General features: G+C 45.5%; 1 protein-coding gene and 1 long non-coding RNA gene across 2 annotated transcripts in view; one reads left to right on the top strand and one right to left on the bottom strand.

The window, feature by feature from the left end:
* Nucleotides 1-101: 101 nt before the first annotated feature.
* Nucleotides 102-9,688, bottom strand: LOC111150856. Its single transcript, XR_002640822.1, has 3 exons — nucleotides 9,626-9,688; nucleotides 1,910-2,076; nucleotides 102-297 (listed from the first exon to the last, which is right to left on the bottom strand). It is a non-coding gene; the product is annotated as an uncharacterized LOC111150856 (long non-coding RNA).
* Nucleotides 9,689-9,739: 51 nt separating this feature from the next.
* LOC111150740 (dispatched RND transporter family member 1) overlaps nucleotides 9,740-14,221 on the top strand; it is a 181,786-nt gene continuing 177,304 nt past the window's right edge. The window contains exon 1 of the mRNA XM_022508318.1: nucleotides 9,740-9,859. The gene's annotated coding sequence lies outside the window, so the exon portion shown is untranslated. The remainder of the gene's footprint in view (nucleotides 9,860-14,221) is intronic.

The following is a 14,221-nucleotide window of genomic DNA, read 5'->3' as shown; positions in this document are numbered from 1 at the left end:
AGCAGGGAGCCTGCTTCCCTCTCTCTCTCTCTCGCCTGCCTGTCTACTTGTGATCTCTCTCTGTCAAATAATAAATAAAATTTAAAAAAAAAACACACAAAAAACTTCTATTTTATTTATTTCCAAAAATGTTAAATTTTGAGGAACAGTTGTGGGTCCAAGGACACTCACAGGAACCCAGGTCTGGCCGCTCTCATTGGGTGCTGGAGGTAAGGGCTGCACCCTGCCTCCGGAAGCTGAGCTTTCTCTGCACAGAAAGAATGTTCTCTGCCTCTGTAAACAGATCTCCTTGGGAGCCTGAGAAGAAAAAGCGGGAAAGTTTATCTTTCTCTTTCATCTGTGAATAAACAGGAAGATAAAGGTAAAATGGTCCAAAGCATTTCTTCATTTTTGTTAATTAAAAAAAAAACTACATTTCACATCATGACTAAGGGTTTTATGTTTGTTTGTTTTAAAGGTTTTATTTATTTGACAGAAAGAGAGCACACACAAGCAGGGGGAGCTTGCTCTTGTTTGTTTTGAGATTTAGATTCCACATACAAGTGAAATCGTATGGTATTTGTCCTTCTCTGATAGACTTATGTCACTTAATATAGCACCCTCTAGCTCCATCCACATCATTACAAATGGCAAGGTCTCATTCCCAATTCGATGGCTATGCAATATTCCATTATCAGTCTATACCACATTGCTATCCGTTCCTCTTACTACTGTAAAAAATGCTGCAATAAATACAGGGTGCACACAGCTTTCCGAATTGTTTCTGTTTTCTTTGGGTAAATACCCAGTAGTAGAATTACTGGATTATATGGTATTTCTGTTTTTACCTTTGTGAGGACCCTCCATATTATTTCCCACAGCGCTGTCCTGATCTCATTCCCAGAAAAACACGAGGGTTCCTGTACCCCCACATCTTCCTTGGTATTTCTTCAGCCTTAATGATTTTAATATTTTAAACATACTCTTGTTTTTTAAAAAATAAGTAGGAAGGGGGGGGCTCCTGGGTGGCTCATTGGGTGAAGCATCTGCCTGCAGCTCAGGTCATCATCTGAGAGTCCTGGGATTGAGTCCCGCATTGGGCTCCCTGCTCAGTGGGGAGCTTGCTTCTCCTTCTGCCTGCCACTCCCCCTGTTCCTACTCTTTCTCTCTCTCTCTCTCTGTCTGTGTCAAATAAATAAATAAAATCTTTAAAAAATATATGTAGGACTGATTTTCCTTGCAGGCTCATTCTTTCACCTCTACTTTCCAATATGATCCGTGTCAGACTTCCCTGTGACATAGTCAAGTCTGAAAAGGAGAAACTTCACAGATGACAAGAGGTATCTTCCAGGCTGCGTCCTCTGTGTGTCCATCGAGGAAAAGCTGCTAGCGTTTCCACTGCTGGACCTTTTTCATTTTGCATTTTAGTGACATAAACACACTGACCGGGGATTTGGAGCAGCTTGGACAGCTAGCTCCCTGCTCACCTCACTGTCAACCATCGTCTTGGCAAGCAGCTCCTTTGCTCTGTCCCTGCAGCACCCGCCTTTCTTCACCTACCACTTCATTATTCTCTGCATTTGACTTTTCTTAGCAAGAGGCATAGATTCAATGTGCATTTTTCAGATCTTCCAGATAGAAGGACGACCCCTTGTATGAAACATGAGTGCACCTGAGCTCTCCCGTCTGTGAACTCTCACGATACTCATTACCTTGAGAACCAGCATTCAGTCTATCGTATGTATTTACACATCTTTTTAGTATAAAAATTGAAAAAAGTAGTACAATGAAATGACAACACTGGTGTCCAGTTCGGGTTTGCCATTTGCATCCAACCAACTATGTTAACACACAGCACGGAACTTTCCTAGCTTCTCTTGGAGTCATGGAGCCAGAAGTCACCCCAGCCCAAAGTCTCAGCTCCTCTCACCTAGCAACGGTGGTGCAGGAGGCCTTGAGTGACGGGCCGGTCCCCTTGCCCTTTTCCAAATTGCTCTTCTGTGATCAATTCATTTGCTCGCGCATTTCTCAAACACATGCCAGGCACTGAAGTCATCGGTCTTGGTACATTTCCTGCCTTCCAGGGAGTATGAGTTCCTATGAGGAGAGACAAGAAACAATGGCATGAGGAGGCATACAGGGTGGTTATTGGCCCTTCAGAGACATGAAGGCTTCCGTTGGCCTGGAGGACCAGAGCTGCTTCCCCTGTTTGAAGGATGCTGGGGGATTGCACAGAGAGAGTCGTAGCTGGGAGGGCCTGGAAGGTGGATGGCATGTGTCATGGAAGAAGAGGCAGAAGAATGTTCCACATATAGAGAAAAGCACGTGAAAAGACACTCAATAAAAAAAGACAGGGGAGACAGCAGTGTTCAAGGTCCCACTCACAGAACTTTCTTGAAAGAACATAGGTTTTGTCAGAGGGGTGAGGAGACGCATAATCATGGGGAGAAGTGGAAAGGGAAAAGGTGGAGGATGAGTCTAGAAAGACAGCTGGAGGTTCTGAGTAGGAAAACCCGTACCTGCTAAAGGAGTGCATTTTATCCCAAAAGCGGCAAGAAGCCAACCAGTGTTTGCATGTGTGACAAGAATGACCACCACTTACATCTCGGTGTCAGTGTGCAGGCGTAGCCCTCAGTACTCCACCCGCTTTAACTTACTTCAACCTGGTACCAGTTTTATCTGGTGGGTACTGTTATCGTCCCCATTTTAGATGATGAAACCAGTGCACAAAGAGGGTGACCAAGTTAACTAAGGCTACACAGTCAGTAAGGGATAAAGCTGGTATTTCAACTAAATAAGGGAGATTTGGAAAAACACCCGACAGCAACCTGTAGTATGGCCCGAGCAAGTGGCCAGAAGTCCAGTCTGGAGGCCATGACAGCAATCCAAAAAAAGGAGTTTATGTGGAGGCAGTAGTCGGGATGGAAAAGTGCATCAGAGTCAAACAGTCTCTCATCCGCTTGTTACAGGATCCAAAGCAGTCTAAGTTCTGCAGGATGATTTCGTCATAGACTGGAGCTCTAATAAAGAATGTGGGTGGGAGAGCATCACGTCTGTTCCATGCTCACTGCACGCAGGGCCAGGCAGCCCTGCTCCATGGTCAGGGTACCATGGGTTTCATTTCTATTACAACCCAATTTCCTTTCGGGAATACAGTCCAGCATTTAAAACGGGGGTGGCGTTTCCTTAGTGCATGAGTATTCCCAGAGGGATGTTCTTTTTTATTTTCAGAGCAAATGAAACTAAGCTGTCAGCGTCTGGCTGGGGCTCCCTGTTGGTAAGTGGCCCATGTTTTGGCAGACTTTTGGTGGGCACTGGGCCAAACGCTAATGATTTCAGTAAATAATTTTAACCTAAACACTCTCTCCTTGCTTCAGAGCCTCCATGGACTAATGACCGTGTGCATGAGGACTGACTCTTCCCGACTGTGTTTGCCATGTGTGTCCTCCCATTCTGCACAAATTCCCTCTGCAAGGCAGGTGGGGGCTTGGGCACGGGTTGCCCTACTCTGACAAGGCAAACCAAGGCAGTTTTCTGAATCTGTAATGACAAAGTTGGGGCTGGATGTCATGCCTCCAGTCCCTGGTCTCAATTTACTTAGCTGCTGAGTAGAGAGGATATTTGTGCCTTATTCGTTCAGCAAACCTTGATCAAGTACAGTCACTGGCTGGGTTCTGTGCTGGGTACTTGGAATCAGAGCCCAATAAAACACAGCCTGTGACTTCAGGGATGTCGATTCTAGCTTCCTCATCTGTCAAGCTCCATGCAGGAATAAGTCACCCGAAAGAAGACAATCTGTGTAGGGAATTGCTTACCCGGGCGATGGACATCACCTGGGGAGGGAGGCAGGGAGCATCCTGTCTACGGGGCTGGGAGACTGGGGAACACTGCAGACTCCCACCCTCCAGGGACCTGATGAGGCTGGGGGCTGGTCCCCACAGTCATTCCCAAGGCAAAGGATCAGCCCAGCTGATGCCAATAGAGAGCAGAAGTAATGTCCCACTCCTGACCCCATGGTAACCTCCCAGGGGCAGTGGGTAAAGGGAAGAGTCCACAGGGTTGGGAGAAAGGGCAGACAGAAATGCAGGCAAATCAGTCATTCTGGAAGGGAGTCTAGTCTGAGCCTGAGCTGGAACCAAAACACGTGTGAGCACACTGCAAGCTTCAGAGCCGGACATCAGAATTCAATTTTCCTACTCCTGCCTCAGGGCCTTTGCCCAGGCTGTTCTGGCTTGGAACTTTCCCCCAAATGTGCCCTCTATTCATTTTTTTCAAGTCTCTGCTCCAGTATCACTTCTTGATGATTGTAATTGACTCCCTCCCCACCACTGCCCCTGTCTTTCACAGTGCCCTACTTTTTCCTAAAATATTTATCATGTTGTAAGATAAACATGTTAAGTTATAACAAATGAACATTTATCATCATGTGAATAAATAACTATGTTAAATTGTAACATATTTAACATGTTTATTGCTACACTGTTTATTTTTGCCCCCCCCCCTTCCAGCCACAGGCCTTTAGAATGCAAACTGCTCATGGTAGGGATTGTTTTGTCTTGTTTCCTGATGAGCTGAGAAGGGCTGATGCTGTCTGGATACCTGCTGAATGAACAGAAGACTGAGACCATGCTTAGTTGATAAGAAGGTTGTTGGCAAAAGGCTAATATTTAAAAAGGACGGATAGGAAAGCCCTGTGTCTGTCTAGATATTTAAAAAGGACGGATAGGAAAGCCCTGTGTCTGTCTAGATACTATTGGTCATACTCCACATAGAGAGGAGCCGCAGGTGTTTACAGACAATGCTTGCAAGATGTCTCAGGTGACAAAGTGAGACAAGGGCCAGGAAGAGGACAGGGGCCTCCGCATGGAGGCCCAAGGGCTGGGGGCTTGGGCGACTGACACAGGTCCCCAGCCCAGGGAGGGCACAGGCAGATCTCCAGGCCATGAGTGGGCACATGCAGGTTCCTGGCCCGGGAAGGGTGCCTGCTCTCCCAGTCTTTGTTGGAGTGAATAGTAAAGATAGTGCAGAGTGTAAAGAGGGTACAGAGAGCGAGGTTGGCATTGTAAATGTCTCAGTGTTCCTTCTTCCAGAAATTTCTCCAACATTTTCTAGGCTGTACTCCTCTAATATGAAAATTCTACTTGACTGCCATGAGGCCAAAAAAAAAAAAAAAAAAAGAATAAAAGATACAGAACATGACTTAAGGAAAAAAAAAACACTACAGAAAAGTCAGTACCATGAAGCAACCAGTCCAGCTTAAAAGCACTTGCCCACCGAGTTCTCGGGTAAAATCCTAGACTCTAGAACTCTGCCTCCACCTTAAGTTACTGCTTTACAACCACGTGGAAATCAGATCTCTCTCTTGGATTCAGGCTTCCACACTTTCCACTGAGTTCTCAACAGTACCCTTTACAGATCTGTTGACTTGCTTCTGTTTTTTTATTACGAAATATTAAGGGAAGTGTACGAGGGTGGATTGTTGTGAGACCGTCTAATGCCCTATGCATATTTTGCAAGAGGAAAAGAGTCCAATGCTATACTTAAGGAATCTTGCTTATGTACAACAGGGTTGCCAGAGCTCACAAATAAAATTAGAGGATGCTCAGATTCGAAATTCACATAAAGAATAAGTAAATACTTTCTTATGATAAGTTTGCCCCATGCAATCTTTGGGACATACTTATATGCAGGCAGTCCAGGTGTGATGACCCAGAAGGGGCTCCACAGAATTAGCCAGGAGGGTCCTTGGCTTCACACGGCCTAGAAAGTTTGGAAGTAAGTTTGTATCATTGAGACTCAGAGCTGAAAAATCATTCTATTATTTAGCTAGTGGTAAAATTTCCAAGTCGGGAGTAGAGCTGCGTGTCTACTTCTGTTACCAAACTGTGTAGTGCAACCTTTATTCATGAGGAAAGGCTTGCTCTACCAGCCCCGCTGGGGTGAAGCAGGTGAAGCTTTGTCTGGTAGGAGCATTGCTGCATAGCTGTGAAGCCGCTGGGAGGAAAACATAATGAGGCTTGAGCTCTGATCAGATGTGTAGGATGTTTGTTGCTTTTGCAGAAAGACAAGCACGGATTGGCTTTTACAGTTATCAGCTCGTATAAAAGTCCTTCAGAACACACCCACCCTAACTTTCCAGTTAATGAGAACCATGCCAAGTTTCTCTATGGTGTTTTACAGGCGGTGTTTCAACGAGTATAGGTCTTAAAGAGGTTTGAAGTAGAAATACCTGATTATTATACAAGGTGTCCCTGTGGAAATCACAGGTTTCATTTGAATTCCATAGGAGACAAGAGGTGAGTAAGGCCCTATTTTATTTCTATTTATAAATGTTTACTTGCAGAGGCTATAGATCTGTGTTGAACATATTTTTATGGGATATAAAACCTATAAACCTAAACCAAAATCAGATTTAGGGGAGCTAGGAAATAGAGAGTTACTGTTTCATGGGTCTGAAGTTTCAGTTTGGGAAGAAGAGAAAGTTCTAGAGATGGATGGGGACAGCTGCCACACAACATTATGATGTACAATGTCTAGTGTATGCATTTGAGCGTGGCCAAAATAGTAAATTTTGTGTTTTATATCTTTCACCACAATAAAACAAATTAGACCAAAATATCGAAGGTTGTGTTTTTAAATGTGCCAATCAATTGGGGACATTTCTGGGGCAGTTCCCCAGGCTCCTCTTTTATGAAGAAAATGCCACCTTAAATGTCATGAGTCAACTTTCACTTTAAGCGGTATTATTGAATCACAATAGATTGAGATCCTCATAAAAAAATACCTTGCTTTTAGGACCCTGCAGCCCAGTTGGGAATTATCAACTGGAGAACATTGGCTGACCTTATCAGTCCATATATAATTTTAATTAATATGATTTTACAGTAAGCGGTTAGTATTCCCAGGAACATGCTGTTCTGATTGCCTCTAACTACAGAGGAGTTTATTTTGCAACAAATTACTAGTAACTGTGTGCAAAGGGACGAAGGCTCAGCTGTGGACCGAAGTGCTGCTGAGGATGGTGATGTTGGTTGATCTTTATGAATACAAATAAGAAAAACACCCATGTGTGCATGAGACAGAATATAGAAAGTGTAAATACACTCTTTAAACTAACCTTACTAGCTCTATTAATGAACCCATTCATCTGTCTGAGCCAGTTGGTGAGTCCTGAGATTTTTTCTTAAAACATTCTCTCCAGGTTCTGAGTAAGCTGTTTGCCACCATCACGGACAATGAAATGGAAGTCATGATTTTGCAGTCTGGCTGATGCCCGAGGCCACGATGTTCAGCTGAACACTTGGGGACTTTGCAGCAGGGTCCGGGGCGGGTATTGCACTCCCCCCTCCCTACCAGAAAATCAGGTCACAGACTAGGAGGGAGGAGATTTGAAACAGTCCTGTCTCTGGGACGGTTGAACTATTTGACCTTGGGAAAACCGCTCAGTCCAAGTGGACTTTCCTTCTCCCCTCTGCATAATGACTTTGGAATACGTGGTTTCCCTGTCTCCCTCCCATGCACCCTGTGATACTGAGGCAGTTTTCCTGAAGGGACCAGGCAGCAGTGGAGGCGTGCAAATCTTCCTCCTGTCTTTGGCCTAGGAGGACAAGCTGGCTTCAGAGCTCTGGTGAGAAGAGTGGGTTGCTGTAGGGTGAGCAGGCAATCTGTGCCTTGTGAATTGCTGTCTTGTTTCAGTGTTGGGAATAGAAATCTACTAAAACCAACCCAAGAAAAATGAGGACTTTATTGGAAAGACACAGAATTTTATTTAGTTTTTAAAAGATTTTTTAAAATTTATTTTGGAGGGGAAGCAGCAGAGGGAGAATTTCTAGCAGACTCCCCACTAAGTGCAAAGCCTGACAAGGGGCTCCATCTTGGGACCCTGAGATCATGACCTGAGCCGAAATCACAGTGAGCCCCCCAGGTATCCCAGAAGGACACAGAATTTTAATACAATTTGAGGACAGGAAGTGTAGCAGGACACCACAAGGGACTAGAAATCAAAACCTGGCAGGTGGGGACTAAGATGAACACCTCTCAGGTAATGCTGTCTTCTCTCTTCCCTCCAGTTTTCTCCCTTTCGCTCCACCTGCCTCGGACATCTTGCTCATGCCTAAGCCAATTCTAGGTTCACATGACCTTTTAAGCTCAACAAGAGAGTCCAACTACAGCTCCGATTATGACCCAGATCTGCGATGAAACTCTCAAGCTATTTGGTGTTGTGGTGGATCTGCCACAGTTTGCTGTGGCAAGGACTATGGACCCATTCAGCAGAGGCTCTGAGAGCGGATAGTCTTCAACAAGGGTGTGCTGTGGGTGCCTGCAAGCAGCAGAAGCCTTCTCTGGCTAGTCAAGCAACAAAATGTCTGGAAGTACACAGGGGTATCTCCTGCAATCAAAGGAGACATGGCAGGTCCTGGGTCCTCTGCAAAGGGTGATCTTTCTTTATGGCACTGCCCTTTATGTGACTGCTCTAAGGGCTATCTTCTGTGTTTTCCTATGCCATGTTTTAAATTCCTGGGGGTGGGGGAAGAGTCTAAGTGGCCTGATTTAAGATGTGTCCATCTCTGGATTAATCTGTTTTACAGGGGATGATAGTAGGACAAACTGTCCCACTTTTCCTAGCACTATCCCAGTTTAAGCACCACAATTCCAGTGTCCTGGGATCCCCCTCAATCCTGGGTAAACCAAGACGTTTGGTTGCCCTAGAAGAGGGTCACCTGTATATGCATATATGGTTCTTTAAGGGATTGCCCTGTGTGTTAGGGCATTCTAACAACCAAGCAACCAACAGCTGTGGTGACTTATAGCAAAACATTTCATGGAGTGCCTGTTACATTCTACTTCTTGGTAGCCTAGCCCCTGTGCACTTGCACCAGCGCACGCACACACACACACACACACACACCATCTTCTCATTCCTTCAGAGTTACAACTCTCTGTCACATGATTGGGTTATTTCATACGCCACCACAAATGGACTGCTCGCCTCCCCAAGGTGGGGAAACCCCAAGCTGTACCCTTCTACTCCATCCAGAGCGGATGTTGTGGCCTTGAGGTACAGACTCTGTACGACCTCCATTCTCCTGTTCTTCTGTAACAATCCTATCTGTTATTTCACAACATACCTTGCTACTACCAAAAGGAAAAGAAAAACTGTTGTCATGCTTTTTCTTTCTAAAACGGAAAAGTGGGGCCTGGTGTACAAGAAGGTACTTATTAAACACTAGTAGCAAGCAAGAAAATAACTACATGGAGCCAACAATCCTCATTACTGTAGCGGGTACTTAAGTTTCATCTTTCTCAGCCCATTCTGTGCTTCCCTGCGGCTTCAGCTGCCATCTCACTCGGTGGGGGTGACATGCCCACCGCCTTCCCCAATGCGCCCCCTGCCCCCCCCCCCCCCCATGCAGACCCCGGGCTCCCCGACGCAGTCCCCCGGACCCCACCCTCGGCTCCGCCACGCGGCCGGGCTGTGTCCGGCGCCCCTCTCCCCGGCATGCACTCCCGCCTCGGCCGGCCTTCAGCTCGTAGCCGGCTCCCGTCACCCCCAGCCCCGGCGCCCCGCGGACATGTGGTGACCTCCCGCCAGGCTCAGGTGCTACGCGTGCCAAGACGCACCCCTTCTGACTTGACCGCGGCGTACCGAGCTAGTGCCGGGGAATGGGCGGCCGCCAGAGGTCCGGGGTCTCTCCTACCCCGCGCCTCCAGGCCGGGGCGGGACTTCCGGTCCCGCCCGCGGACGCCTTCCGGTGGGAGGCGGAAGCCGGCTCCGGGTCGGCATCCGAGCTGGCGCGTTCCCGGCTCTCGTCTCCTCAGTGGAGGTGTCTCGGCCCCGTCGCCGCCGCTGCTACCCCGCGCTGCGGGACGGGGAGACCGGGTAGGGACGCGGTGGCCGGACACCGGCCGGAGGGCGCGCCGGGGCCCGGGGCTTGAGGGAGGCGAGCATGGTCGGGGGCCGCGGGCGCGGGTGACCCCGAGGACAGGCATGAGGGGGAGCTCGGGGCGGGGGCCGCGGGCGACCCTGGGCAGGGGGTGCGTCCAGGAGGGCGGGAGCCGGGAGGACGCGGACCGCGGGGCGGCGTACGGAGGTGGCGGCCAGGGTCAGCAGTCGTCCGGGGGTCGCAGGCGGGAAGGTGCGGACTCAGGGTAGGGCAGGTGGCCGGCCGCCCGCTGCTGGACGCCGAGCTCGTGGGACCCGCGTGCCAGGTGGTGCCGGCTACCGGGGCGTGTGTGTGCTCACCCAGTGCGGGTCTCCGGAGGAGAGCTCGCATTCCCGGGGAAACGTGGATTCTCCACTGGCCGCGGTCACTCGTGCCGCTGGCTTTGTCAGAGCCGTCAGGTCATGCACTACCTGTAGTCGTCTGCCCCGCGGTGGGGCTGGGACCTCCATCCTCTGACGGCGCCAACCTGGCGCCCCCGAGACCCGTGGTCCTGCTGGGCGGTCTTCCCTGAGTGGGCAGCGGTCTGGGTTAGCTTCTGAATGTGCCTTCACAACGGCAGTGGGACTCGCTTGGCTTCTGCTTCACCGACGCGCTTCCACCGAGTTACCTATTGCTTCCTGCTCGGTTTAACCAGAAAGCGCAACTTTACAGAGCCCTGCAGCCGATTTCGACTAGTTCCTGAGAATTTATTTACCTTTCATTTCTACTGCGTTGTAGTTGACAGCGTGTTAACAAATACTAATGACCCCAGATCTGTCGTCATGTACACATTAAACACATTCAGTTTTCCTTAGTGTCCAGTGAAGTGTATGGGCTTGTTGTAACCTTGCCGGAGGTAATCATTATTAATTTCAGCTATTGTCTGCGTTATATATAAGGTTTATTGGCTGCAATGAATTTGTGCTTCCCAGTCTATATCATGTAATGTCTCCCGTAAGTGTAATTATGGAGACAGCTGGCTGTGAGCCTCGGGTGTACAAACTGGGCAGGGTAGCAAGGGACAGCCATCCCACTGTGGTTGGTGGAGGGTGAGATCTGATGAGCCCTTGCCTGTTGCAGGTATTTGCTATTTCAAGTGTTAAACTTTTTTATTTTGCAAATTACTTTATTGGTACAGGGAATTTTTGGATCTGATTTGGTGGTCTGACTTGCACTAATTAAATAAACCAGAATATTTTATATTTATTGGTGCCTTACTGTCTTGCTAGCTTATAAATTCCTCCCACATCCCCAGTTTTATGGAGGTATAACTGACAAATAAAAATTTTATCTATTTAAGGTGTACAGTATGATAATGCATATACATTGTGAAATGATTGCCACAATCAAACTGATGACAGATCATCACCACACATACTTAATCATCTTTTTTGGGGGTGTGTGTGTGGGGAAAACAGTTAAAATCTACTCTGTTCCAGATTTCAGATTACAGTATTAGTAACATGCATAAACTCTTGATGGACTTGAAAGTCTGTGCTTGAGTGACATAGTTATGGTTTCTTTATATTTAGGGACATGATTGGAAAGCAATGCTTAGGAATAAACAATGCTTTAACATGTAATTGAGCATATTGAATAATTTCTCAAATTAGAAAATGAAAAGACACTGGTCTTTATAGTTATTGAATTAACCTTTGTGTACATTTACATACATATATATTAATTTAATCTCATTTCTTGAAATTAGATAATCTTTTTCTGACAAGGCTTGTCCTCAGTTTTCATAAAATCTTGGTTTAAAAAAATGTGTTCTTTCCCTTTTCCCTTGACTTTTGGGAGGTAAAGCACTTGAGAAAGTGTGCAGATCTTAAGACTTTAGTTTGGGTAGAGGAAAGGCTTGTTTTTGAAACACAAGAGCTCGCCTTCTATGGCAAGTTTCTGGTTATATGTCTGAATGATATATTTGAAATTTGATTGGTCTATGTTCTGGATAATCTTTGGAATTTTTGTTCTTTGTCCTAATTGAGTAAATTATTAAGCTTTTATGGATAAATCTATGTGTTATTCTGTAGGATTTAGATACACTTTACAGTTTAACCAATAGTGGAAATTTTTTATGAGGGTACAGCAAATTACTAGCTATTCTTATGGATTTATTATTTCTTTTTGTTTCTGCTATGGCAAAATACATATCTGTACTTTGAGAGAACTACCAAAACACTGATAGCCCAAAGTCTGTTTTTGTATACATCTATTTACACAGTCTGTTGTTTGCCATTATCACCTGTTTGTAATATATGAAGTAGTTTGCTATGTTGTTTTTTGGTTCTGTGCTCTCTTATTGTCAATTTTATAATTACATAGTCCATTCTCAGTTATCTATACCCCCTAGTTAGAAAGGCCTTTTCTGCCACTTGATGGAATCAGGAGTATTTGTTACTGCTGAGGAATACTGCTTTTGGACAAGGAGATTCCAAGGAGAGTGTTGATTTTCTGCTAACTTACCAGCCAGCTGCCTTGTCTGTAATGTAAGCATGGCCCTTAGCAAGGTTGGCCGAGGCATAGTCAACCCCTTCTTTTAGAAGGACTTCTGTCTTTTTTTTCTGCAAAGTTAGACCTTTTCTCTCAGTGACTAAGGTAACCTGGCCCCAGTGTGACTTGGGGGATCAGAGCGGCCAAAAGGGCTGCAGTCCTGTTGGTACAGTCTTGTTCATTCTCCCGAGTCTGATCCCATAAATCTTGGCAAATTTTCAACCCTCCAGACACTTAGTTATGTCTGTGAGCCATTTGTTTACTTTATTATTGTTTAAAAAATAGTTTTAATGCTAAATCATAATAGGTTGGGTTATATAAATGGACTCAGTTTTGCTTAGAGTGAGGCATCACATTAAATTATACACGAACTTTCCTATTAAAGTGATACAGTTGGAGATATTCTAGAACATACACTGATTGCCATTAGTCTTTGCTCTTTTACTACTTTTCTTTGTTGGTTTGCTTTAATTTGAGATCCTAATGAAAAGAAAACTCAAATAAAAGATGTGGGGGAAGCAACCATTACTGTTGACGTGTTAAGAGGTGATGGTGGGAGCGGTCTCTGGTGGTTGGGAGTATCTTAGCCCTGACATTGTTTAGAATTGGCGGTGCTTGGTGATAATAAAAGCAGAAAGACTTAGGTGGCTTTATCATCGTTTTAAAGTACCCTACAATGAGTCCTTTATTGCCTGCAGGGGGCAGAAAGAGGGATCCCTCCTACTTCTCTCACCTCCATGAGAATGACCTGGCAGAGGCTCTTGAAGTCACAAGTTTACGTGGTAATTAGGAATCATGGAAAGGCTTGAAGGAAGGGTTGAAATGTGAATAAAAAAATAAATACCGAGGTTTATTTTAGCTTTGGTGTTTATTTTCAATATCTAGAAGAAGAAAGCGAGGAGATTGATGAGAAGGCCAGGCAGTATATTTGAACAGATTTGTCTTAATTAAAGTGGAGGAGGTAGGGCAGATTCTAGGAAGTGATGCATTATCAAGTTCTAGACTTTATTATAAGAGCTAACTACTATGCAGATAAGGACTATCAGAGTCAAGACCTAATATTTTAAACTTAAGTGGTGACTCTTCCACAGTGATTGAATAGAGTTGCAAAAATAAAAATAGTACAAGGAACCACCTGTATACCTTTTATTTGGATTCATCTATTAACATTTTACCCCATTTACCCCATTTGCTTTATCACTTAAGAACAAGAACACTTTTTTTTTTTTTTTAAGTAAACTCTACCCCCAACATGAGCTTAAACTCATGACCCTGAAATCAGGAGTCACGTGCTTTTCTGACCAAACCAACCAGGTCCCCCCAGTAGAAGGCTCATGTAAAATATACTTCTGAATAGAACTGCTAACTTTATTTTTCTTTCCTAACTAATAGTTAATTGATTGGCTCTAATTCACCCAATGCTAGTGCTAGAAAGTATGTTGGTAGACAATCTGACGTGCCTCACTGAAGGGTGGTGAATGTTGACCAGTCCACGACCAGTGCGCTTTGATTTCTAGACTTCTGTAGCCTCTTCCAAGGTCTTATCATCCTGAACTGGGGTTATAATTCCTATGTCTGTTGCTTTGTGGCTTATACATTTTCATTTGATCTCAAAACAAGCACGTAAATGTTCTACCTTAGACATACCTGATCTTGCTTACATTCATTCAAGTCTGCTTCTTTTTTTTTTTTTTTTTAAGATTTATTTTATTTAATTGAGAGAGAGCATGCATGGGGGAAGGAGCAGAGGGAGAGAATCTTCAAGCAGACTCCCTGCTGAGCAAGGAGTGGTTGCCTACTTGATCTCAGGACCCTGAGATCATGAC

This window comes from Enhydra lutris, unplaced genomic scaffold (genome assembly GCF_002288905.1).
Source record: "Enhydra lutris kenyoni isolate GAN:26980312 unplaced genomic scaffold, ASM228890v2 scaffoldscaffold24, whole genome shotgun sequence".
In the NCBI taxonomy this organism is placed as follows: Eukaryota; Metazoa; Chordata; class Mammalia; order Carnivora; family Mustelidae; genus Enhydra; species Enhydra lutris.
The sequence above is the reverse complement of the archived record's forward strand: the minus strand, read 5'-3'. Positions and strand labels throughout refer to the sequence as shown.